Raw genomic sequence first — 26,622 nt, 5'->3', positions numbered from 1 at the left:
TTAGGGAAATTGAAATCAAAAAGACACAGCCACCCCAAAGTTTGGGACAGCTCTGTTTACAAAAACCTCCTTTATGGTACAAGTTCAATATCACAGAAAGCGAAAAATGGATAAAGAAGTTGTGGTACTTACGTACAATGCAATATCACTCAGCAATTAAATCTACGTCATCAGGCCCGTAGCAGCATAATGAGTGGATTCAGGTACGATGATTCTAAGTGAAATAAGTCACAAAGAGAAAGAAACATCATAAGATATCACTACTACACAGAATGTAAACTTGGCTACACAGGAACTGAATTACAAAACAGTACAGGGTCTCAAATGTAGAACACCAACTTATGCGTGCTTAAGGGGAAAGGTGAGTTGGGGTGCTGCATAAAACCAGAGATTGAAATTAGCACAGATACCGTTCCATAAGCCAAATATGTAATAGACAAGAGCTACTCCTTGCTCAACGAAGTGGACTCAACACCCCATATTAAATGCCTAAGACTATACCTGACTAGTAAGAATCTTAAAACCTATGGATTTATATGTCTCCGGAAGAGAATCAAGTGTGTGTACAACGGCATAAACGCAGCAGTGATAGGATTGGTGAGGTTCGGTGAGCAAATGCAGACCCTTTGAAGTCATATTGCATGGTACCCATTCCATGGGTCTCAACTCTCCAAGTTTAAGGGATTCTTCCTTCAGCTAAAACATGCATGTGGAACCCAGTGTATGATCCACCGTGTGATCAGGAAACGTGTTCAAATGTGTCTCAGTTTTTGTCCCCTGGTACTCGGGTGCAACATTCCAGACGCTTTACTAACACTCTCCCCACTTGGAGAGTCAGTGCCTTTAACCTCCTGTTTGGCCCAGCTTGCAATTTCTGCAGAAAATGAACAGGAATAGGGAGAACCCATGAGAGACTACCTGGAGGTGTCTGGACGGGCAAATTTAACTCTCATTTCCCACCAGGAAGAGGAATTAACCAAAGGCTCAGCGTGCCATGCCGGAACCACACTAGGGCCTGAAGCAATCCTGCGGTGTTGCGGCCAGCTCACAAGAAAGCGAGTTGAAGAAAGGAGCTCAGGGGCACTGTCATTCACAAACCTGCAGAGTTATAAATGACAGCTATCGTCCAAAAATATATTGAAGTAAGGCTGCCAAGAGGACTTGAAAGCGGGGCAGAATTGCAGGAAACCGATTTCAGGAGGTAGACTGGAATTGCATGTTAAGCATAGGAAAAGAGGCAGAACGTCCACAATGATGCACTTGGCCAAAAAGTGCGTATGCATTTTTTCCTGAATATATTCAGGAAAAAACGCATACGCACTCTTTGCGCAACCAAGCAAGCTTGCAAAGGAAATCTGCACTACAATGAAGTCTCACTGCCCCCAGGTCAAAAGGGCCATCAGAAAAAAGTGTAAAATACAGAAAGGCAGGACAAGCCATGGAGAACTGGGAGCCTTGTTATGCTGATGGGCGGAATGTAAATTGCCAACAGCCACTCTGGAGAAGTGTATGGTGTTTCCGGAAACATCTAAGAAACAAAGCAACAGAGCCTAGGGCACTTCTACTTATGGTCTTACAGCTTACTGAAATTTAAATCAAAAAGACACAGCCACCCCAAAGTTTGGGACGGCTCTGTTTACAAGAACCTCGTTTACGGGACAAGTTCAATATCACAGAAAGCGAAAAATGTATAAAGAACTTGTGGTACTTACGTACAATGCAATATCACTCAGCAATGAAATCTATGTCATCAGGCACGTAGCAGCATAATGAGTGGATTGAGGTACGATGATTCTAAGTGAAATTAGTCACACAGAAAAATAAACATCATAAGATATCACAACTACACGGAATGTAAACTTGGCTACACAGGAACTGAATTACAAAACAGAACAGGGTCTCAAATGTAGAAAACCAACTTATGCTTGCTTAAGGGGAAAGGTGAGTTGGGGTGCTGCATAAAACCAGAGATTAAAATTAGCACACATACCGTTCCTAAGCCAAATATGTAATAGACAAGAGCTACTCCTTGCTCAACGAAGTGGACACAACACCTCATATTAAACGCCTAAGAATATACCTGACTAGTAAGAATCTTAAAACCTATGGATTTATATGTCTCCGAAAGAGAATCAAGCGTGTGTACAGCGGCATAAACGCAGCAGTGATAGGATTGGTGAGGTTCGGTGAGCAAATGCAGACCCTTTGAAGTCATATTGCATGGTACCCATTCCATGGGTCTCAACTCTCCAGGTTTAAGGGATTCTTCCTTCAGCTAAAACATGCATGTGGAACCCAGAGTATGATCCACCGTGTGATCGAGAAACGTGTTCAAATGTGTCTCAGTTTTTGTCCCCTGGTACTCGGGTGCAACATTCCATACACTTTACTAACACTCTCCCCACTTGGAGAGTCAGTGCCTTTAACCTCCTGTTTGGCCCAGTTTGCAAATTCTGCAGAAGATGAACAGGAATAGGGAGAACCAGTGAGAGACTAGCCGGAGGTGTCTGGATGGGCAAATTTAACTCTCATTTCCCACCAGGTAGAGGAATTAACAAAAGGCTCAGCGTGCCGTGCTGGAACCACACTAGGGCCTGAAGCAATCCTGCGGTGTTGCGGTCAGCTCACAAAAAATCGAGTTGAAGAAAGGAGCTCAGGGGCACTGTAATTCACAATCCTGCAGAGTTATAAATGACAGCTATCGTCCAAAAATATATTGAAGTAAGGCTGCCAAGAGGACTTGAAAGCGGGGCAGAATTGCAGGAAACCGACTTCAGGAGGTAGACTGGAATTGCATGTAAAGCATAGGAAAAGAGGCAGAACGTCCACAATGATGCACTTGGCCAAAAATGGCGTATACGTTTTTTCCTGAATATATTCAGGAAAAAATGCATAAGCCCTTTTTGGCCAACCAAGCAAGCTTGCAAAGGAAATCTGCACTACAATGAAGTCTCACTGCCCCCCGGTCAAAAGGGCCATCTGAAAAAAGTGTAAAATCCAGAAAGGCAGGACAGGCCATGGAGAACTGGGAGCCTTGTTATGCTGATGAGCGGGATGTAAATTGCCAACAGCCACTCTGGAGAAGTGAATGGTGTTTCCTGAAACATCTAAGAAACAAAGCAACAGAGCCTAGGGCACTTCCACTTATGGTCCTATAGCTTAGGGAAATTAAAATCAAAAAGACACAGCCACCCTAAATATTGGAATGGCTCTGTTTACAAGAACCTCGTTTACGGTACAAGTTCAATATCACAGAAAGCGAGAAATGGATAAAGAAGCTGTGGTACTTACGTACAATGCCATATCACTCAGCAATGAAATCTATGTCATCAGGCCCGTAGCAGCATAATGAGTGATTCAGGTACGATGATGATAAGTGAAATAAGTCACAGAGAAAAAGAAACATCATAAGATATCACTACTACACGGAATGTAAACTTGGCTACACAGGAACTGAATTACAAAACAGAACAGGACCTCAAATGTAGAAAACCAACTTATGCTTGCTTAAGGGGAAAGGTGAGTTGGGGTGCTCCATAAAACCAGAGATTGAAATTAGCACAGATACCGTTCCATAAGCCAAATATGTAATAGACAAGAGCTACTCCTTGCTCAATGAAGAGGACACAACACCCCATATTAAACGCCTAAGAATATACCTGACTAGTAAGAATCTTAAAACCTATGGATTTATATGTCACCGAAACAGAATCAAGACTGTGTACAGCGGCATAAGTGCAGCAGTGATAGGATTGGTGAGGTTCGGTGAGCAAATGCAGACCCTGTGGAGTCATATAGCATGGTACCCATTCCATGGGTCTCAACTCTCCAGGTTTAATGGATTCTTCCTTCAGCTAAAACATGCATGTGGAACCCAGAGTATGATCCACCATGTGATCGGGAAACGTGTTCAAATGTGTCTCAGTTTTCGTCCCCTGGTACTTGCGTGCAGCATTCCAGACGCTTTACTAACACTCTCCCCACTTGGAGAGTCAGTGCCTTTAAACTCCTGTTTGTCCCAGTTTGCAATTTCTGCGGAAAATGAACAGGAATAGGGAGAACCAATGAGAGACTAGCTGGAGGTGTCTGGACGGGCAAATTTAACTCTCATTTTCCACAAGGAAGAGGAATTAACCAAAGGCTCAGCGTGCCATGCCGGAACCACACTACGGCCTGAAGCAATCCTGCCGTGTTGCGACCAGCTCACAAGAAAGCGAGTTGAAGAATGGATCTCAGGGGCACTGTAATTCACAAACCAGCAGAGTTACAAATGACAGCTATCGTCCAAAAATATATTGAAGTAAGGCTGCCAAGAGGACTTGAAAGCGGGGCAGAATTGCAGGAAACCGATTTCAGGAGGTAGACTGGAATTGCATTTAAAGCATAGGAAAAGAGGTAGAAGGTCCACAATGATGCACTTGGCCAAAATGCACGTATGCATTTTTTCCTGAATATATTCAGGAAAAAACACATACGCCCTTTTTGGCCAATCAAGCAAGCTTGCAAAGAAATCTGCACTAAAATGAAGTCTCACTGAACCCCGGTCAAAAGGGCCATTTGAAAAAAGTGTAAAATCCAGAAAGGCAGGACAGGCCATGGAGAACTGGGAGCCTTGTTATGCTGATGGGCGGGATGTAAATTGCCAACACCACTCTGGAGAAGTGTATGGTGTTTCCTGAAACATCTAAAAAACAAAGCAACAGAGCCTAGGGCACTTCCACTTATGGTTCTATAGCTTAGGGAAATTAAAGTAAAAAAGACAAAGCCACCCTGAAGTTTGGGACGGCTCTGTTTACAAGAACCTTGTTTATGGTACAAGTTCAATATCACAGAAAGCGAAAAATGGATAAAGAAGTTGTGGTACTTACGTACAATGCAATATCACTCAGCAATGAAGTCTATGTCATCAGGACCGTAGCAGAATAATGAGTGGATTCAGGTACGATGATTCTAAGTGAATAAAGTCACAGAGAAAAAGGAACATCATAAGATATCACTAATACACGGAATGTAAACTTGGCTACACAGGAACTGAATTACAAAACAGAAAAGGGCCTCAAATGTAGAAAACCAACTTATGCTTGCTTAAGGGGAAAGGTGAGTTGGGGTGCTCCATAAAACCAGAGATTGAAATTAGCACAGATACCGTTCCATAAGCCAAATATATAATAGACAACAGCTACTCCTAGCTCACCGAAGTGGACTCAACACCCCATATTAAATGCCTAAGAATATACCTAACTAGTAAGAATCTTAAAACCTATGGTTTATATGTCTCCGAAAGAGAATCAAGCGTGTGTACAGCGGCATAAACGCAGCAGTGATAGGATTGGTGAGGTTTGGTGAGCAAATGCAGACCCTTTGAAGTCATATTGCATAGTACCCATTCCAAGGGTGCCAAGTCTCCAGGTTTAAGGGATTCTTCCTTCAGCTAAAACATGCATGTGGAACCCAGAGTATGATCCACCGTGTGATCTGGAAACGTGTTCAAATGTGCCTCAGTTTTCGTCCCCTGGTACTCGGGTTCAACATTCCAGACGCTTTACTAACACTCTCCCCACTTGGAGAGTCAGTGCCTTTAACCTCCTGTTTGGCCCAGTTTGCAATTTCTGCAGAAAATGAACAGGAAGAGGGAGAACCAATGAGAGACTAGCTGGAGGTGTCTGGACGGGCAAATTTATCTCTCATTTCCCACCAGGAAGAGGAATTAACCAAAGGCTCAGCATGCCATGCCGGAACCACACTAAGGCCTGAAGCAATCCTGCAGTGTTGCGGCCAGCTCACAAGAAAGCGAGTTGAAGAAAGGAGCTCAGGGGCACTGTAATTCACAAACCTGCAGAGTTATAAATGACAGCTATCGTCCAAAAATATATTGAAGAAAGTCTGCCAAGAGGACTTGAAAGCGGGGCAGAATTGCAGGAAACCGATTTCAGGAGGTAGACTGGAAATGCATGTAAAGCATAGGAAAAGAGGCAGAACGTCCACAATGATGCACATGCCCAAAAAGGGTGTATGCGTTTTTTCCTGAATATATTCAGGAAAAAACACATACGCCCTTTTTGGCCAACCAAGCAAGCTTGCAAAGGAAATCTGCACTACAATGAAGTCTCACTGCCCGCCCGGTCAAAAGGGCCATCTGAATAAAGTGTAAAATCCAGAAAGGCAGGACAGGTCATGGAGAACTGGGAGCCTTGTTATGCTGATGGGTGGGATGTAAACTGCCAACAGCCACTCTGGAGAAGTGTATGGTGTTTCCTGAAACATCTAAAAAACAAAGCAACAGAGCCTAGGGCACTTCCATTTATGGCCCTATAGCTTACGAAAATTAAAATCAAAAAGACAAAGACACCCCAAATTTTGGGACGGCTCTGTTTACAAGAACCTCGTTTACGGTACAAGTTCAATATCACAGAAAGTGAAAAATTGATAAACAAGTTGTGGTAATTACGAACAATGCAATATCACTCAGCAATGAAATCTACATCATCAGGCCCATAGCAGCATAGTGAGTGGATTCAGGTACGATGATTCTAAGTGAAATAAGTCACACAGAAAAAGAAACATCATAAGATATCAATACTACACAGAATGTAAACTTGGCTACACAGGAACTGAATTACAAAACAGAACAGGGTCTCAAATGTAGAAAACCAACTTATGCTTGCTTAAGGGGAAAGGTGAGTTGGGGTGCTGCATAAAACCAGAGATTGAAATTAGCACAGATACCGTTCCATAAGCCAAATATGTAATAGACAAGAGCTATTCCTTGCTCAACGAAGTGGACTCAACACCCCATATTAAACGCCTATGAATATACCTGACTAGTAAGAATCTTAAAACCTATGGATTTATATGTCTCCGAAAGAGAATCAAGCGTGTGTACAGCGGCATAAAGCAGCAGTGATAGGATAGGTGAGGATCGGTTAGCAAATGCAGACTCTTTGAAGTCATATCGCATGGTACCCTTTCCATGGGTCTCAACTCTCCAGGTTTAAGGGATTCTTCCTTCAGCTAAAACATGCATGTGGAACCCAGAGTATGATCCACCGTGTGATCGGGAAACGTGTTCAAATGTGTCTCAGTTTTCCTCCCCTGGTACTCGGGCGCAGCATTCCAGATGATTTACTAACACTCTCCCCACTTGGAGAGTCAGTGCCTTTCACCTCCTGTTTGGCCCAGTTTGCAATTTCTGCATAAAATGAACAGGAATAGGGAGAACCAATGAGAGACTAGCTGGAGGTGTCTGGACGGGCAAATTTAACTCTCATTTCCCACCAGGAAGAGGAATTAACCAAAGGCTCAGCGTGCCATGCCAGAACCACACTAGGGCCTGAAGCAATCCTGCGGTGTTGCAGCCAGCTCACAAGAAAGCGAGTTGAAGAAAGGAGCTCAGGGGCACTGTAATTCACAAACCTGCAGAGTTATAAATGACAGCTATCGTCCAAACATATATTGAAGTAAGGCTGCCAAGAGGACTTGAAAGCGGGGCAGAATTGCAGGAAACCGATTTCAGGAGGTAGACTGGAATTGCATGTAAAGCATAGGAAAAGAGGCAGAACATCCACAATGATGCACTTGGCCAAAAAGGACGTATGCGTTTTTCCTGAATATATTCAGGAAAAAACTCATACGCCCTTTTTGGCCAACCAAGCAAGCTTGCAAAGGAAATCTGCACTACAATGAAGTCTCACTGCCCCCCGGTCAAAAGGGCCATCTGAAAAAAGTGTAAAACCCAGAAAGGCAGGACAGGCCAGAGAGAACTGAGAGCATTGTTATGTTGATGGGCGGGATGTAAATTGCCAACAGCCACTCTGGAGAAGTGTATGGTGTTTCCTGAAACATCTAAGAAACAAAGCAACAGAGCCTAGGCCAATTCCACTTATGGTCTTACAACTTAGGGAAATTGAAATCAAAAAGACACAGCCACCCCAAAGTTTGGGACAGCTCTGTTTACAAAAACCTCCTTTATGGTACAAGTTCAATATCACAGAAAGCGAAAAATGGATAAAGAAGTTGTGGTACTTACGTACAATGCAATATCACTCAGCAATTAAATCTACGTCATCAGGCCCGTAGCAGCATAATGAGTGGATTCAGGTACGATGATTCTAAGTGAAATAAGTCACAAAGAGAAAGAAACATCATAAGATATCACTACTACACAGAATGTAAACTTGGCTACACAGGAACTGAATTACAAAACAGTACAGGGTCTCAAATGTAGAACACCAACTTATGCGTGCTTAAGGGGAAAGGTGAGTTGGGGTGCTGCATAAAACCAGAGATTGAAATTAGCACAGATACCGTTCCATAAGCCAAATATGTAATAGACAAGAGCTACTCCTTGCTCAACGAAGTGGACTCAACACCCCATATTAAATGCCTAAGACTATACCTGACTAGTAAGAATCTTAAAACCTATGGATTTATATGTCTCCGGAAGAGAATCAAGTGTGTGTACAACGGCATAAACGCAGCAGTGATAGGATTGGTGAGGTTCGGTGAGCAAATGCAGACCCTTTGAAGTCATATTGCATGGTACCCATTCCATGGGTCTCAACTCTCCAGGTTTAAGGGATTCTTCCTTCAGCTAAAACGTGCATGTGGAACCCAGAGTATGATCCACCGTGTGATCGGGAAACGTGTTCAAATGTGTCTCAGTTTTCGTCCCCTGGTACTCGGGTGCAACATTCCAGAAGCTTTACTAACACTCTCCCCACTTGGAGAGTCAGTGCCTTTAACCTCCTGTTTGGCCCAGTTTGCAAATTCTGCGGAAAATGAACAGGAATAGGGAGAACCCATGAGGGACTAGCTGGAGGTGTCTGGACGGGCAAATTTAACTCTCACTTCCCACCAGGAAGAGGAATTAACCAAAGGCTCAGCGTGCCATGCTGGAACCACACTAGGGCCTGAAGCAATCCTGCGGTGCTGCGGGCAGATCACAAGAAAGCGAGTTGAAGAAAGGAGCTCAGGGGCACTGTCATTCACAAACCTGCAGAGTTATCAATGAAAGCTATCGTCCAAAAATATATTGAAGTAAGGCTGCCAAGAGGACTTGAAAGCAGGGCAGAATTGAGGAAACCGATTTCAGGAGGTAGACTGGAATTGCATGTAAAGCATAGGAAAAGAGGCAGAACGTCCACAATGATGCACTTGGCCTAAAAGGGCGTATGCGTTTTTTCCTGAATATATTCAGGAAAAAACGCATACGCCCTTTTTGGCCAACCAAGCAAGCTTGCAAAGGAAATCTGCACTACAATGAAGTCTCACTACCCCCCGGTCAAAAGGGCCATCTGAAAAAAGTGTAAAATCCAGAAAGGCAGGACAGGCCATGAAGAACTGGGAGCCTTGTTATGCTGATGGGCGGGATGTAAATTGCCAACAGCCACTCTGGAAAACTGTATGGTGTTTCCTGAAACATCCAAAAAACAAAGCAACAGAGCCTAGGGCACTTCCACTTATGGTCCTATAGCTTAGGGAAATTAAAATCAAAAAGACACAGCCACACATAAATTTGGGACGGCTCTGTTTACAAGAACCTCATTTTCGGTACAATTTCAATATCACAGAAAGCGAAAAATGGATAAAGAAGTTGTGGTACTTATGTACAATGCAATATCACTCAGCAATGAAATCTATGTCATCAGACCCGTAGCAGCATAATGAGTGGACTCAGGTACGATGATTCTAAGTGAAATAAGTCACACAGAAAAAGAAACATCATAACATATCACTACTACATGGAATGTAAACTTGGCTACACAGGAACTGAATTACAAAACAGAACAGGGTCTCAAATGTAGAAAACCAACTTATGCTTGCTTAAGAGGAAAGGTGAGTTGGGGTGCTGCATAAAACCAGAGATTGAAATTAGCACAGATACCGTTCCATAAGCCAAATATGTAATAGACTACAGCTACTCCTTGCTCAACGAAGTGAACTCAACACCCCATATTAAACGCCTAAGAATATACCTGACTAGTAAGAATCTGAAAACCTATGGCTTTATATGTCTCGGAAAGAGAATCAAGCGTGTGTACAGCCGGCTTAACGCAGCAGTGATAGGATTGGTGAGGTTCGGTGAGCAAATCCAGACCCTTTGAAGTCATATTGCATGGTACCCATTCCATGGGTCTCAACTCTCCAGGTTTAAGGGATCCTTCCTTCAGCTAAAACATGCATGTGGAACCCAGAGTATGATCCACCGTGTGATCGGGAAACGTGTTCAAATGTGTCTCAGTTTTCCTCCCCTGGTACTCGGGTGCAACATTCCAGACGCTTTACTAACACATTCCCCACTTGGAGAGTCAGTTCCTTTAAACTCCTGTTTGGCCCAGTTTGCAATTTCTGCGGAAAATGAACAGGAATAGGGAGAACCAATGAGAGACTAGCTGGAGGTGTCTGGACAGGCAAATTTAACTCTCATTTCCCACCAGGAAGAGGAATTAACCAAAGGCTCAGCGTGCCGTGCCGGAACCACACTAGGGCCTGAAGCGATCCTGCGGTGTTGCGGCCAGCTCAAAAGAAAGCGAGTTGAAGAAAGGAGCTCAGGGGCACTGTCATACACAAACCTGCAGAGTTATAAATGACAGCTATCGTCCAAAACTATATAGAAGTAAGGCTGCCAAGAGGACTTGAAAGCGGGGCAGAATTGCAGGAAACCGATTTCAGGAGGTAGACTGGAATTGCATTTAAAGCATAGTAAAGAGGCAGAACGTCCGCAATGATGCACTTGGCCAAAATGTACATAAGCGTTTTTTCCTGAATATATTCAGGAAAAAACGCATACGCCCTTTTTGGCCATCCAAGCAAGCTTGCAAAGGAAATCTGCTCTACAATGAAGTCTCACTGCCCCCAGGTCAAAAGGGTCATCTGAAAAAAGTGTAAAATCCAGAAAGGCAGGACAGGCCATGGAGAACTGGGAGCCTTGTTATGCTGATGGGCGGGATGTAAATTGCCAACAGCCACTCTGGAGAAGTGTACGGTGTTTCCTGAAACATCCAAAAAACAAAGCAACGGAGCCTAGGGCACTTCCACTTATGGTCCTATAGCTTAGGGAAATTAAAATCAAAAAGACACAGCCACCCCAAAGTTTGGGACGGCTCTGTTTACAAGAACCTTGTTTACAGTACAAGTTCAATATCGCAGAGAGCAAAAAATGGATAAAGAAGTTGTGGTACTTACGTACAATGCAATATCACTCAGCAATGAAATCATGTCATCAGGCCCGTAGCAGCAAAATGAGTGGATTCAGGTACGATGATTCTAAGTGAAATAAGTCACACAGAAAAAGAAACATCATAAGATATCCCTACTACACGGAATGTAAACTTGGCTACACAGGAACTGAATTACAAAACAGAACATGGTCTCAAATGTAGAAAATGAACTAATGCTTGCTTAAGGGGAAAGGTGGGTTGGGGTGCTACATAAAACCAGAGATTGAAATTAGCACAGATACCGTTCCATAAGCCAAATATGTAATAGACAAGAGCTACTCCTTGCTCAACGAAGTGGACTCAACACCCCATATTAAACGCCTAAGAATGTACCTGACTAGTAAGAATCTTAAAACCTATGGATTTATATGTCTCCGAAAGTGAATCAAGCGTGTGTACAGCGGCATAAACGCAGCAGTGATAGGATGGGTGAGGTTCGTTGAGCAAATGCAGACCGTTTGAAGTCATATTGCATGGTACCCATTCCATGGGTCTCAACTCTCCAGCTTTAAGGGATTCTTCCTTCAGCTAAAACATGCATGTGGAACCCAGAGTATGATCCACCGTGTGATCGGGAAACGTGTTCAAATGTGTCTCAGTTTTCGTCCCCTGGTACTCGGGTGCAACATTCCAGACGCTTTACTAACATTCTCCCCACTTGGAGAGTCAGTGCCTTTAACCTCCTGTTTGGCCCAGTTTGAAATTTCTGCGGAAAATGAACAGGAATAGGGAGAACCAATGAGAGACTAGCTGGAGGTGTCTGGACGGGCAAATTTATCTCTCATTTCCCACCAGGAAGAGGAATTAAGCAAAGGCTCAACGTGCCGTGCCGGAACCACACTAGGGCCTGAAGCAATACTGCGGTTTTGCGGCCAGCTCACAAGAAAGCAAGTTGAAGAAAGGAGCTCAGGGGCACTGTCATTCACAAACCTGCAGTGTTATAAATGACAGCTATCGTGCAAAAATATATTGAAGTAAGGCTGCCAAGAGGACTTGAAAGCGGGGCAGAATTGCAGGAAACCGATTTCAGGAGGTAGACTGGAATTGCATGTAAAGCATAGGAAAAGAGGCAGAACGTCCACAATGATGCACTTGGCCAAAAAGGGCGTATGCGTTTTTTCCTGAATATATTCAGGAAAAACGCATACGCACTTTTTGGCCAACCAAGCAAGCTTGCAAAGGAAATCTGCACTACAATGAAGTCTCAGTGCCCCCCGGTCAAAAGGGCCATCTGAAAAGAGTGTAAAATCGAGAAAAGCAGGGCAGGCCATGGAGAACTGGGAGCCTTGTTATGCTGATGTGTGGGATGTAAATTGCCAACAGCCACTCTGGAGAAGTGTATGGTGTTTCCTGAAACATCTAAAAAACAAAGCAACAGAGCCTAGGGCACTTCCACATATGGTCCTATAGCTTAGGGAAATTAAAATCAAAAAGACACAGCTACCCCAAAGTTTGGGACGGCTCTGTTTACAAGAACCTCTTTTACGGTACAAGTTCAATATCACACAAAGTGAAAAATGGATAAAGAAGTTGTGGTACTTACGTACAATGCAATATCACTCAGCAATGAAATCTATGTTATCAGGCCCGTCGCAGCATAATGAGTGGATTCAGGTACGATGATTCTAAGGGAAATAAGTCACACAGAAAAAGAAACATCATAAGATATCACTAATACACGGAATGTAAACTTGGCTACACAGGAACTGAATTACAAAACACAACAGGGTCTCAAATGTAGAAAACCAACTTATGCTTGCTTAAGGGGAACGGTGAATTGGGATGCTGCATAAAACCAGAGATTGAAAGTAGCACAGATACCGTTCCATAAGCCAAATATGTAATAGACAAGAGCCACTCCTTGCTCAACGAAGTGGACTCAACACCCCATATTAAACGCCTAAGAATATACCTGACTAGTAAGAATCTTAAAACCTATGGATTGATATGTCTCCAAAAGAGAATCAAGCTTGTGTACAGTGGCATAAACGCAGCAGTGATACGATGGGTGAGTTTCGGTGAGCAAATGCAGACCCTTTGAAGTCATATTGCATGGTACCCATTCCACGGGTCTCAACTCTCCAGGTTTAAGGATTCTTCCTTCAGCTAAAACATGCATGTGGAACTCAGAGTATGATCCACCGTGTGATCGGGAAATGTGTCTCAGTTTTCGTCCCCTGGTACTTGGGTGCAACATTCCAGACGCTTTACTAACACTCTCCCCACTTGTAGAGTCAGTGCCTTTAACCTCCTGTTTGGTCCAGTTTGAAATTTCTGCGGAAAATGAACAGGAATAGGGAGAACCACTGAGAGACTAGCTGGAGGTGTCTCGACGGGCAAATTTAACTCTCATTTCCCACCAGGAAGAGGAATTAACCAAAGGCTCAGCGTGCCATGCCGGAACCACACTAGGGCCTTAAGCAATCCTGCGGTGTTGCGGCCTGCTCACAAGAAAGCGAGTTGAAGAAAGGAGCTCAGGGGCACTGTAATTCACAAACCTGCAGAGTTATAAATGACAGCTATCGTCCAAAAATATATTGAAGTAAGGCTGTCAAGAGGACTTGAAAGCGGGGCAGAATTGCAGGAAACCGATTTCAGGAGGTAGACTGGAATTGCATGTAAAGCATAGGAAAAGAGGCAGAACGTCCACAATGATGCACTGGGCCAAAAAGGGCGTATGCGTTTTTTCCTGAATATATTCAGGAAAAAACGCATACGGACTTTTTGGCCAACCAAGCAAGCTTGCAAAGGAAATCTGCACTACAATGAAGTCTCACTGCCCCCCGGTCAAACGGGTCATCTGATAAAAGTGTAAAATCCAGAAAGGCAGGACAGGCCATGGAGAACTGGGAGCCTTGTTATGCTGATGGGCAGGATATTAATTGCCAACAGCCACTCTGGAGAAGTGTATGGTGTTTCCTGAAACATCTAAAAAACCAAGCAACAGAGCCTAGGGCACTTCGACTTATGGTCCTATAGCTTAGGGAAATTAAAATCAAAAAGACACAAGCACACCACAGTTTAGGGCTACTCTGTTTACAAGAACCTCAACTTCAGTACACCTTAAATATCCCAGGAAAGAGAACAATGGATAAAGAAAATGTGGTACTTACGTACAATGGAATATCTGTTCACCATGAAATCAATGTAATAAGGCTAGTAGAAGGATAAAGAGTGGATTTAGGTCCGATAATACTACTTGAAATAAGTCAAACAGAAAAAGAAACATATCATAAGATATCACTTATAGAGGGAGGATAAATATGGCTCCACAAAAAATGAATTACAAAATACAACAGTGTCTCACATTTAGAAAACACACTTATGTCAGCTTAAGGGGAAAGGAGAGGTGGGGTGATGCATAAAACCAGAGTTTGAAATTAGCACAGATACCGTTCAATAAACCAAATAGGTATTAGACAAGATCTACACCTTGCTCAATGAACTGACCTCAACACACCCTATACACCACAGAGAAATATATCTGAGTAATAAGAATCTTAAAACCCATGTATTGATATATCTCCATAAGGGAATCAAGTGTGTGCAGAGCGGCACAAACACAGCAGTGAAAATGAGCTAAACCCCGTTATAGAAATAAATTTTAAAACCAAAACGCAGAAACAATGAAAGAGAGAAAAATTCTTACAAAATTCGCTCAGAGGCTGTGATGCAACCTGGAATGACCACATATAAACCCACAGCTGGATAAGACATAAGGCTGGACACTTGGGGCTGAGAGGATTGGTGAGCTTTGGTGAGCAACTGCCGAAAGTTTAATGCAATACTTCATGCTACTCATTCCAAGGGTCCCAACACTGCAGGTTGAAGGGAATCTTCCTACAGCTAAACCATGCATGGGAAATCCAGCAGATGGTATACCATATGATCGGGAAAGGTTTCTAAAATGCACCTCATTTTCCTCTCCTGGGGCTCCGGATCAACATTCCAGCCACTTTACTAACAACATCCCCACATGGAGAGTCAATGCCTTTAAGTTCCGGTATCGCACAGTCTGCAGTTAGTGCGGAGGATGAATGGGAATAGGGGGAACCAGTGAGAAAATAGCTGTAGCGGTTTCAATGGCCACATGTCACTCTAATTTCACATAGGAAGAAGAATTAACCAAAGGCACAGTAAGGCGTCCCAGAAGAAGAATAGGGCCTGAAGATATCCTGTGGATATGAGGCAAGATCACAAAAATAAGAGCTGAAAAATGGAACTAAGGGCAACTGCAATTCAAAAAACTGCAGTTATAAACGCCAACTATTTTCCAAAAGTATATTGAGGTAAGGCTATGAAGAGGCACTGACAGCAAGGCAGAATTGCAGGAAACCGATTTCAGGAGGTAGACTGGAATTGCATTGAAAACATATGAAAAGATTCAGAACATAGACAATCATGCACTTGGCCAAAAAGGGCGTATGGGTTTTTTCCTGAATATATTCAGGAAGAAACGCATATGCCCTTTTGGGCAACCAAGCAAGCTTGCAAAGGAAATGTGCACTACAATGAAGTCTCACTGCCCTGCGGTCAAAAGGGCCATCTGAAAAAAGTGTAAAATCCAGGAAAGCTGGACAGGCCATGGAGAACTAGGAGCATTGTTATGCTGATGGGCGGGATGTAAATTGCCAACAGCCACTCTGGAGAAGTGTATGGTGTTTCCTGAATCATCCAAAAAACAAAGCAACAGAGCCTAGGGCACTTCCACTTATGGTCCTATAGATTAGGGAAATTAAAATCAAAAAGACACAGCCACTCCAAAGTTTGGGACGGCTCTGTTTACAAGAATCTCGTTTACGGTACAAGTTCAATATCGCAGAAAGCGAAAAATGGATACAGAAGTTGTGGTACTTACGTACAATGCAATATCACTCAGCAATGAAATCTATGTCATCAGGCCCATAGCAGCATAATGAGTAGATTCAGGTACGATGATTCTAAGTGAAATAAGTCCCACAGAAAAAGAAACATCATAAGATATCACTAATACACGGAATGTAAACTTGGCTACACAGGAACTGAATTACAAAACAGAACAGGGTCTCAAATGTAGAAAACCAACTTATGCTTGCTTAAGGGGAAAGGTGAGTTGGGGTGCTTCATAAAACCAGATATGGAAAGTAGAACAGATACCGTTCCATAAGCCAAATATGTAATAGACAAGAGCTACTCCTTGTTCAACGAAGTGGACTCAACACCCAATATTAAACGCCTAAGAATATACCTGACTAGTAAGAATCTTAAAACCTATGGATTTATATGTCTCCGAAAGTGAATCAAGCATGTGTACAGTGGCATAAACGCAGCAGTGATAGGATGGGTGAGGTTCGGTTAGCAAATGCAGGCTCTTTGAAGTCATATTGTATGGTACCGATTCCATGGGTGTCAACTCTCCAGGTTTAAGGGATTCTTCCTTCAGCTAAAACATGCATGTGGAACCCAGAATATGATCCACGATGTGATCGGGAAATGTGTTCAAATGTGTCTCAGTTTTCGGCCCCTGGTACTTGGGTGCAACATTCCAGACGCTTTACTAACACTCTCCCCACTTGGAGAGTCAATGCCTTTAACCTCCTGTTTGGCCCAGTTTGCAATTTCTGTGGAAAATGAACAGGAATAGGGAGAACCAATGAGAGACTAGCTGGAGGTGTCTGGATGGGCAAATTTAACTCTCATTTCCCACCAGGAAGAGGAATTAACCAAAGGCTCAGCATGCCGTGCCAGAACCACACTAGGGCCTGAAGCAATCCTGCGCTGCTGAGGCCAGCTCACACGAAAGCGAGTTGAAGAAAGGAGCTCAGGGGCACTGTAATTCACAAACCTGCAGAGTTATAAATGACAGCTATCGTCCAAAAATATATTGAAGTAAGGCTGCCAAGAGGACTTGAAAGCAGGGCAGAATTGCAGGAAACCGATTTCAGGAGGCAGACTGCAATTACATGTAAAGCATAGGAAAAGAGGCAGAACGTCCACAATGATGCACTTGACCAAAAAGGGCGTATGCGTTTTTTCCTGAATATATTCAGGAAAAAACACATACGCCCTTTTTGGCCAACCAAGCAAGCTTGCAAAGGAAATCTACACTACAATGAAGTCTCACTGCCCCCCGGTGAAAAGGGCCATCTGAAAAAAGTGTAAAATCCAGAAAGGCAGGACAGGCCATGGAGAACTGGGAGCCTTGTTATGCTGATGGGCGGGATGTAAATTGCCAACAGCCACTCTGGAGAAGTGTATGGTGTTTCCTGAAACATCCAAAAAGCAAAGCAACAGAGCCTACGGCACTTCCACTTATGGTCCTATAGCTTAGGGAAATTAAAATCAAAAAGACACAGCCACCCCAAAGTTTGGGACAGCGCTGTTTACAAGAACCTCGTTTACGGTACAAGTTCAATATCACAGAAAGCGAAAAATGGATAAAGAATTTGTGGTACTTACGTACAATGCAATATCACTCAGCAATGAAATCTATGTCATCAGGCCCGTGGCAGCATAATGAGAGGATTCAGGTACGATGATTCTAAGGGAAATAAGTCACACAGAAAAAGAAACATCATAAGATATCACTAATACACGGAATGTAAACTTGGCTACACAGGAACTGAATTACAAAACAGAACAGGGTCTCAAATGTGGAAAAACAACTTATGCTTGCTTAAGGGGAAAGGTGAGTTGGGGTGCTGCATAAAACCAGAGATTGAAATTAGCACAGATACCATTCCATAAGCCAAATATGTAATAGACAAGAGCTACTCCTTGCTCAACGAAGTGGACTCAACACCACATATTAAACGTCTAAGAATATACCTGACTAGTAAGAATCTTAAAACCTATCGATTTATATGTCTCCGAAAGAGAATCAAGCGTGTGTACAGCGGCATAAACGCAGCAGTGATAGGATTGGTGAGGTTCGGTGAGCAAATGCAGACCCTTTGAAGTCATATTGCATGGTACCCATTCCATGGGTCTCAACTCTCCAGGTTTAAGGGATTCTTCCTTCAGCTAAAACATGCATGTGGAACCCAGAGTATGATCCACCTGTCATCGGGAAATGTGTTCAAATGTGTCTCAGTTTTCGTCCCCTGGTACTCGGGTGCAACATTCCAGACGCTTTACTAACACTCTCCCCACTTGGAGAGTCAGTGCCTTTAACCTCCTGTTTGGCCCAGTTTGCAATTTCTGCGGAAAACGAACAGGAATAGGGAGAACCAATGAGAGACTAGCTGGAGGTGTCTGGACGGGCAAATTTAACTCTCATTTCCCACCAGGAAGAGGAATTAACCAAAGGCACAGCGTGCCATGCCGGAACCACACTAGGGCCTTAAGCAATCCTGCGGTGTTGCGGCCTGCTCACAAGAAAGCGAGTTGAAGAAAGGAGCTCAGGGGCACTGTAATTCACAAACCTGCAGAGTTATAAATGACAGCTATCGTCCAAAAATATATTGAAGTAAGGCTGTCAAGAGGACTTGAAAGCGGGGCAGAATTGCAGGAAACGGATTTCAGGAGGTAGACTGGAATTGCATGTAAAGCATAGGAAAAGAGGCAGAACGTCCACAATGATGCACTGGGCCAAAAAGGGCGTATGCGTTTTTTCCTGAATATATTCAGGAAAAAACGCATACGGACTTTTTGGCCAACCAAGCAAGCTTGCAAAGGAAATCTGCACTACAATGAAGTCTCACTGCCCCCCGGTCAAACGGGTCATCTGATAAAAGTGTAAAATCCAGAAAGGCAGGACAGGCCATGGAGAACTGGGAGCCTTGTTATGCTGATGGGCAGGATATTAATTGCCAACAGCCACTCTGGAGAAGTGTATGGTGTTTCCTGAAACATCTAAAAAACCAAGCAACAGAGCCTAGGGCACTTCGACTTATGGTCCTATAGCTTAGGGAAATTAAAATCAAAAAGACACAAGCACACCACAGTTTAGGGCTACTCTGTTTACAAGAACCTCAACTTCAGTACACCTTAAATATCCCAGGAAAGAGAACAATGGATAAAGAAAATGTGGTACTTACGTACAATGGAATATCTGTTCACCATGAAATCAATGTAATAAGGCTAGTAGAAGGATAAAGAGTGGATTTAGGTCCGATAATACTACTTGAAATAAGTCAAACAGAAAAAGAAACATATCATAAGATATCACTTATAGAGGGAGGATAAATATGGCTCCACAAAAAATGAATTACAAAATACAACAGTGTCTCACATTTAGAAAACACACTTATGTCAGCTTAAGGGGAAAGGAGAGGTGGGGTGATGCATAAAACCAGAGTTTGAAATTAGCACAGATACCGTTCAATAAACCAAATAGGTATTAGACAAGATCTACACCTTGCTCAATGAACTGACCTCAACACACCCTATACACCACAGAGAAATATATCTGAGTAATAAGAATCTTAAAACCCATGTATTGATATATCTCCATAAGGGAATCAAGTGTGTGCAGAGCGGCACAAACACAGCAGTGAAAATGAGCTAAACCCCGTTATAGAAATAAATTTTAAAACCAAAACGCAGAAACAATGAAAGAGAGAAAAATTCTTACAAAATTCGCTCAGAGGCTGTGATGCAACCTGGAATGACCACATATAAACCCACAGCTGGATAAGACATAAGGCTGGACACTTGGGGCTGAGAGGATTGGTGAGCTTTGGTGAGCAACTGCCGAAAGTTTAATGCAATACTTCATGCTACTCATTCCAAGGGTCCCAACACTGCAGGTTGAAGGGAATCTTCCTACAGCTAAACCATGCATGGGAAATCCAGCAGATGGTATACCATATGATCGGGAAAGGTTTCTAAAATGCACCTCATTTTCCTCTCCTGGGGCTCCGGATCAACATTCCAGCCACTTTACTAACAACATCCCCACATGGAGAGTCAATGCCTTTAAGTTCCGGTATCGCACAGTCTGCAGTTAGTGCGGAGGATGAATGGGAATAGGGGGAACCAGTGAGAAAATAGCTGTAGCGGTTTCAATGGCCACATGTCACTCTAATTTCACATAGGAAGAAGAATTAACCAAAGGCACAGTAAGGCGTCCCAGAAGAAGAATAGGGCCTGAAGATATCCTGTGGATATGAGGCAAGATCACAAAAATAAGAGCTGAAAAATGGAACTAAGGGCAACTGCAATTCAAAAAACTGCAGTTATAAACGCCAACTATTTTCCAAAAGTATATTGAGGTAAGACTATGAAGAGGCACTGACAGCAAGGCAGAATTGCAGGAAACCGATTTCAGGAGGTAGACTGGAATTGCATTGAAAACATATGAAAAGATTCAGAACATAGACAATCATGCACTTGGCCAAAAAGGGCGTATGGGTTTTTTCCTGAATATATTCAGGAAGAAACGCATATGCCCTTTTGGGCAACCAAGCAAGCTTGCAAAGGAAATGTGCACTACAATGAAGTCTCACTGCCCTGCGGTCAAAAGGGCCATCTGAAAAAAGTGTAAAATCCAGGAAAGCTGGACAGGCCATGGAGAACTAGGAGCATTGTTATGCTGATGGGCGGGATGTAAATTGCCAACAGCCACTCTGGAGAAGTGTATGGTGTTTCCTGAATCATCCAAAAAACAAAGCAACAGAGCCTAGGGCACTTCCACTTATGGTCCTATAGATTAGGGAAATTAAAATCAAAAAGACACAGCCACTCCAAAGTTTGGGACGGCTCTGTTTACAAGAATCTCGTTTACGGTACAAGTTCAATATCGCAGAAAGCGAAAAATGGATACAGAAGTTGTGGTACTTACGTACAATGCAATATCACTCAGCAATGAAATCTATGTCATCAGGCCCATAGCAGCATAATGAGTAGATTCAGGTACGATGATTCTAAGTGAAATAAGTCCCACAGAAAAAGAAACATCATAAGATATCACTAATACACGGAATGTAAACTTGGCTACACAGGAACTGAATTACAAAACAGAACAGGGTCTCAAATGTAGAAAACCAACTTATGCTTGCTTAAGGGGAAAGGTGATTTGGAGTGCTTCATAAAACCAGATATGGAAAGTAGAACAGATACCGTTCCATAAGCCAAATATGTAATAGACAAGAGCTACTCCTTGTTCAACGAAGTGGACTCAACACCCAATATTAAACGCCTAAGAATATACCTGACTAGTAAGAATCTTAAAACCTATGGATTTATATGTCTCCGAAAGTGAATCAAGCATGTGTACAGTGGCATAAACGCAGCAGTGATAGGATGGGTGAGGTTCGGTTAGCAAATGCAGGCTCTTTGAAGTCATATTGCATGGTACCGATTCCATGGGTGTCAACTCTCCAGGTTTAAGGGATTCTTCCTTCAGCTAAAACATGCATGTGGAACCCAGAATATGATCCACGATGTGATCGGGAAATGTGTTCAAATGTGTCTCAGTTTTCGGCCCCTGGTACTTGGGTGCAACATTCCAGACGCTTTACTAACACTCTCCCCACTTGGAGAGTCAATGCCTTTAACCTCCTGTTTGGCCCAGTTTGCAATTTCTGTGGAAAATGAACAGGAATAGGGAGAACCAATGAGAGACTAGCTGGAGGTGTCTGGATGGGCAAATTTAACTCTCATTTCCCACCAGGAAGAGGAATTAACCAAAGGCTCAGCATGCCGTGCCAGAACCACACTAGGGCCTGAAGCAATCCTGCGCTGCTGAGGCCAGCTCACACGAAAGCGAGTTGAAGAAAGGAGCTCAGGGGCACTGTAATTCACAAACCTGCAGAGTTATAAATGACAGCTATCGTCCAAAAATATATTGAAGTAAGGCTGCCAAGAGGACTTGAAAGCAGGGCAGAATTGCAGGAAACCGATTTCAGGAGGCAGACTGCAATTACATGTAAAGCATAGGAAAAGAGGCAGAACGTCCACAATGATGCACTTGACCAAAAAGGGCGTATGCGTTTTTTCCTGAATATATTCAGGAAAAAACACATACGCCCTTTTTGGCCAACCAAGCAAGCTTGCAAAGGAAATCTACACTACAATGAAGTCTCACTGCCCCCCGGTGAAAAGGGCCATCTGAAAAAAGTGTAAAATCCAGAAAGGCAGGACAGGCCATGGAGAACTGGGAGCCTTGTTATGCTGATGGGCGGGATGTAAATTGCCAACAGCCACTCTGGAGAAGTGTATGGTGTTTCCTGAAACATCCAAAAAGCAAAGCAACAGAGCCTACGGCACTTCCACTTATGGTCCTATAGCTTAGGGAAATTAAAATCAAAAAGACACAGCCACCCCAAAGTTTGGGACAGCGCTGTTTACAAGAACCTCGTTTACGGTACAAGTTCAATATCACAGAAAGCGAAAAATGGATAAAGAATTTGTGGTACTTACGTAAAATGCAATATCACTCAGCAATGAAATCTATGTCATCAGGCCCGTGGCAGCATAATGAGAGGATTCAGGTACGATGATTCTAAGGGAAATAAGTCACACAGAAAAAGAAACATCATAAGATATCACTAATACACGGAATGTAAACTTGGCTACACAGGAACTGAATTACAAAACAGAACAGGGTCTCAAATGTGGAAAAACAACTTATGCTTGCTTAAGGGGAAAGGTGAGTTGGGGTGCTGCATAAAACCAGAGATTGAAATTAGCACAGATACCATTCCATAAGCCAAATATGTAATAGACAAGAGCTACTCCTTGCTCAACGAAGTGGACTCAACACCACATATTAAACGTCTAAGAATATACCTGACTAGTAAGAATCTTAAAACCTATCGATTTATATGTCTCCGAAAGAGAATCAAGCGTGTGTACAGCGGCATAAACGCAGCAGTGATAGGATTGGTGAGGTTCGGTGAGAAAATGCAGACCCTTTGAAGTCATATTGCATGGTACCCATTCCATGGGTCTCAACTCTCCAGGTTTAAGGGATTCTTCCTTCAGCTAAAACATGCATGTGGAACCCAGAGTATGATCCACCTGTCATCGGGAAATGTGTTCAAATGTGTCTCAGTTTTCGTCCCCTGGTACTCGGGTGCAACATTCCAGACGCTTTACTAACACTCTCCCCACTTGGAGAGTCAGTGCCTTTAACCTCCTGTTTGGCCCAGTTTGCAATTTCTGCGGAAAACGAACAGGAATAGGGAGAACCAATGAGAGACTAGCTGGAGGTGTCTGGACGGGCAAATTTAACTCTCATTTCCCACCAGGAAGAGGAATTAACCAAAGGCACAGCGTGCCATGCCGGAACCACGCTAGGGCCTGAAGCAATCCTGCGGTGTTGCGGCCAGCTCACAAGAAAGCGAGTTGAAGAAAGGAGCTCAGGGGCACTGTAATTCACAAACCTGCAGAGTTATAAATGACAGCTATCGTCCAAAAATATATTGAAGTAAGGCTGCCAAGAGGACTTGAAAGCGGGGCAGAATTGCAGGAAACCGATTTCAGGAGGTAGACAGGAATTGCATGTAAAGCATAGGAAAAGAGGCAGAACGTCCACAATGATGCACTTGGCCAAAAAGGGCGTATGCGTTTTTTCCTGAATATATTCAGGAAAAACGCATACGCACTTTTTGGCCAACCAAGCAAGCTTGCAAAGGAAATCTGCACTAAAATGAAGTCTCAGTGACCCCTGGTCAAAAGGGCCGTCTGAAAAAATTGTAAAATCCAGAAAGGCAGGACAGGCTATGGAGAAGTGGGAGCCTTGTTATGCTGATGGGTGGGATGTAAATTGCCAACAGCCACTCTGGAGAAGTGTACGGTGTTTCCTGAAACATCTAAAAATCAAAGCAACAGAGCCTAGGGCACTTCGACTTATGGTCCTATAGTTTAGGGAAATTACAATCAAAAAGACACAGCCACCCCAAAGTTTGGGACGGCTCTGTTTTCAAGAACCTCGTTTACGGTACAAGTTCAATATCACAGAAAGCGAAAAATGGATAAAGAAGTTGTGGTACTTACGTACAATGCAATATCACTCAGCAATGAAATCTATGTCATCAGGCCCGTAGCAGGATTATGAGTGGATTCAGGTACGATGATTCTAAGTGAAATAAGTCACACAGAAAAAGAAACATCATTAGATATCACTAATACAAGGAATGTAAACTTGGCTACACAGGAACTGAATTACAAAACAGAACAGGGTCTCAAATGTAGAAAACCAACTTATGCTTGCTTAAGGGGAAAGGTGAGTTGGGGTGCTGCTTAAAACCAGAGATTGAAATTAGCACAGATACCGTTCCATAAGCCAAATATGTAATAACAAGAGCTACTCCTTGCTCAACGAAGTGGACTCAACACCCCATATTAAACGCCTAAGAATATACCTGACTAGTAAGAATCTTAAAACCTATGGATTTATATGTCTCCGAAAGAGAATCAAGCGTGTGTACAGTGGCATAAGCGCAGCAGTGAGAGGATTGGTGAGGTTCGGTGAGCAAATGCAGACCCTTTGGAGTCATATTGCATGGTACCCATTCCATGGGTCTCAACTCTCCAGGTTTAAGGGATTCTTCCTTCAGCTAAATCATGCATGTGGAACCCAGAGTATGATCCACCATGTGATCGGGAAACGTGTTCAAATGTGTCTCAGTTTTCGTCCCCTGGTACTCGGGTGCAACATTCCAGACGCTTTACTAACACTCTCCCCACTTGGAGAGTCTGTGCCTTTAACCTGCTGTTTGGCCCAGTTTGCAATTTCTGCGGAAAATGAACAGGAATAGGGAGAACCAATGAGAGACTAGCTGGAGGTATCTCAATGGGCAAATTTAACTCTCATTTCCCACCAGGAAGAGGAATTAACCAAAGGCTCAGCGTGCCATGCCCGAACCGCACTAGGGCCTGAGGCAATCCTGCAGGGTTGCGGCCAGCTCACAAAAAAGCGAGTTGAAGAAAGGAGCTCAGGGGCACTGTCATTCACAAACCTGCAGAGTTATAAATGACAGCTATCGTCCAAAAATATATTGAAGTAAGGCTGCCAAGAGGACTTGAAAGTGGAGCAGAATTGCAGGAAACCGATTTCAGGAGGTAGACTGGAATTGCATGTAAAGCATAGGAAAAGAGGCAGAACGTCCACAATGATGCACTTGGCCAAAAAGGGCGTATGCGTTTTTTCCTGAATATATTCAGGAAAAAACGCATACGCCCTTTTTCGCCAACCAAGCAAGCTTGCAAAGGAAATCTGCACTACAATGAAGTCTCACTGCCCCCTGGTCAAAAGGGCCATCTGAAAAAAGTGTAAAATCCAGAAAGGCAGGACAGGCCATGGAGAACTGGGAGCCTTGTTATGCTGATGGGCGGGATGTAAATTTCCAACAGCCACTCTGGAGAAGTGTGTGGTGTTTCCTGAAACAACTAAAAAACAAAGCAACAGAGCCTAGGGCACTTTCACTTATGTTCCTATAGCTTAGGGAAATTAAAATAAAAAAGACACAGCCACCCCAAAGTTTGGGACGGATCTGTTTACAAGAACCTCATTTACGGTACAAGTTCAATATCACAGAAAGCGAAAAATGGATAAAGAATTTGTGGTACTTACGTACAATGCAATATCACTCAGCAATGAAATCTATGTCATCAGGCCCGTAGAAGCATAATGAGTGGATTCAGGTACGATGATTCTAAGTGAAATAAGTCACACAGAAAAAGAAACATCATAAGATATCACTACTACACGGAATGTAAACTTGGCTACACAGGAACTGAATTACAAAACAGAACAGGGTCTCAAATGTAGAAAACCAACTTATGCTTGCTTAAGGGGTAAGGTGAGTTGGGGTGCTGCATAAAACCAGAGATTGAAATTAGCACAGATACCGTTCCATAAGCCAAATATGTAATAGACAAGAGCTACTCCTTGCTCAACGAAGTGGACTCAACACCCCATATTAAACGCCTAAGAATATACCTGACTAGTAAGAATCTTAAAACCTATGGATTTATATGTCTCCGAAAGGGAATCAAGTGTGTGTGTAGTGGCATAAATGCAGCAGTGATAGGATTGGTGAGGTTCGGTGAGCAAATGCAGACCCTTTGAAGTCATATTGCATGGTACCCATTCCATGGGTCTCAACTCTCCAGGTTTAAGGGATTCTTCCTTCAGCTAAAACATGCATGTGGAACCCAGAGTATGATCCACCGTGTGATTGGGAAACGAGTTCAAATGTGTCTCAGTTTTCGTCCCCTGGTACTCGGGTGCAACATTCCAGACGCTTTACTAACACTCTCCCCACTTGGAGAGTCAGTGCCTTTAACCTCCTGTTTGGCCCAGTTTGCAATTTCTGCGGAAGATGAACAGGAATAGGGAGAACAAATGAGAGACTAGTTGGAGTTGTCTGGACGGGCAAATTTAACTCTCATTTCCCACCAGGAAGAGGAATTAACCAAAGGCTCAGCGTGCCGTGCCGGAACCACACTAGGGCCTGAAGCAATCCTGCGGTGT

General features: G+C 43.3%; 2 long non-coding RNA genes across 10 annotated transcripts in view; both read right to left on the bottom strand.

The window, feature by feature from the left end:
- LOC125963531 (uncharacterized) overlaps positions 1 to 26,622 on the bottom strand; it is a 1,468,791-nt gene that overhangs the window by 371,005 nt on the left and 1,071,164 nt on the right. The gene's annotated exons all lie outside the window — the stretch shown is intronic.
- LOC125963532 (uncharacterized) overlaps positions 1 to 26,622 on the bottom strand; it is a 585,241-nt gene that overhangs the window by 80,614 nt on the left and 478,005 nt on the right. For all 6 annotated transcript variants that reach the window (XR_007475593.1, XR_007475592.1, XR_007475595.1 and 3 more), the window contains exon 2: positions 25,716 to 25,801. This is a non-coding gene — a long non-coding RNA (uncharacterized LOC125963532). The remainder of the gene's footprint in view (positions 1 to 25,715; positions 25,802 to 26,622) is intronic.

This window comes from Orcinus orca, chromosome 2, assembly GCF_937001465.1.
Source record: "Orcinus orca chromosome 2, mOrcOrc1.1, whole genome shotgun sequence".
NCBI classification, from domain to species: Eukaryota; Metazoa; Chordata; class Mammalia; order Artiodactyla; family Delphinidae; genus Orcinus; species Orcinus orca.
This window is presented reverse-complemented; position numbering and strand designations above follow the sequence as displayed.